Source organism: Equus quagga, unplaced genomic scaffold, assembly GCF_021613505.1.
Source record: "Equus quagga isolate Etosha38 unplaced genomic scaffold, UCLA_HA_Equagga_1.0 HiC_scaffold_5195_RagTag, whole genome shotgun sequence".
In the NCBI taxonomy this organism is placed as follows: Eukaryota; Metazoa; Chordata; class Mammalia; order Perissodactyla; family Equidae; genus Equus; species Equus quagga.
The window spans coordinates 1-1072 of NW_025793985.1; the positions used below are offsets into that span (position 1 = coordinate 1).

Sequence of the window (1072 nt, forward strand, 5' to 3'; positions counted from 1 at the left end):
ATATTTCTGTTTATATATGTCTATCTTTCTATCTCACATTTCATCAGAGGTTTCATCAGCGGTTTCTGTTGTTACTCAGGACAGTGCGAAAGGATTAAAAACACACATAGTAAGGCACCACGTGACTTCCAGACTTACTTTTTTGGTTCAAATTAGTTACAATTACTCTTGACCTCATTAACTGGTTTACTCAGAAAATTCACATGTAATCAGTTATTTGGAATCCAATATCTCCTTTTCCCTAGATATAATGCTATATATGTTTGTAACAAATATTTTAGACCTACCAAAAAAGTTAATGACTCGAGATTTAAGTACAGTTCTTTACTACTGAACTTGACCCATGGTGTAACAGCCTTTTGTGGTGGAATTTATTTCAAAATCGACTTCAATTTGCAGGTGTGCATCCGTCTTCCGCTACCTAATTTCCTGCTTCTCAAGTCCCTCCTTCACCCTTGACTGTCCTCGATCATGGCTGTCTTTCCTGGCCCTCAGATAGGGTCAAGTCACTGCAGGCCAGAGTCAGGGACTCCCTCTACACTAGGGTGGGTTTGGGTCTAGGACACCAGCCTCACACGGCAGCAGAACTCTAGAGATGGGGGACAGATCCCAGTCTATTAGCACCAATCTTCTCTGCTAAGGCCTCCTCTGGCTCCCTGTCCACTGCTAACTCCTCCTTGCTCCAAATAAGTTTCTCTCCTTCCTTGCCATCTCTAGTAGAATTTCATACACAGTAATCAAGGGTGACAAATTCTAGGATTAAAAAGACTTCCTTTATGACCTGTGCATCTTTTCTATCTCAATTTCAAGACAAAGAATATTACACGTAGAAGCTTACCATGAGAGGGCTTTAAAAATATATGAAGGGAACTCTGTATTCCCAGGTGCTCCTGAGAGTGAACATCCCAAACATCAATTTCTCTGAATGTGTGTGTGTGTGTGTGTACACATATACGGACACATATATACGGATTTATTCGTCATAGCTCACTTGGTATCGTAGAAGGTTTCAGAAGATACTGTGGTCAGTTCACTTGGTGCAGGGCTAAAGGATTAAAAACACACATAGTAA

General features: G+C 40.8%; 1 long non-coding RNA gene across 1 annotated transcript in view; it reads right to left on the minus strand.

Annotated features, from left to right (window-relative positions):
• Positions 1–1009: 1009 nt before the first annotated feature.
• LOC124232378 (uncharacterized) overlaps positions 1010–1072 on the minus strand; it is a 4042-nt gene continuing 3979 nt past the window's right edge. Inside the window, exon 4 of the long non-coding RNA XR_006886829.1 lies at positions 1010–1045. This is a non-coding gene — a long non-coding RNA (uncharacterized LOC124232378). The remainder of the gene's footprint in view (positions 1046–1072) is intronic.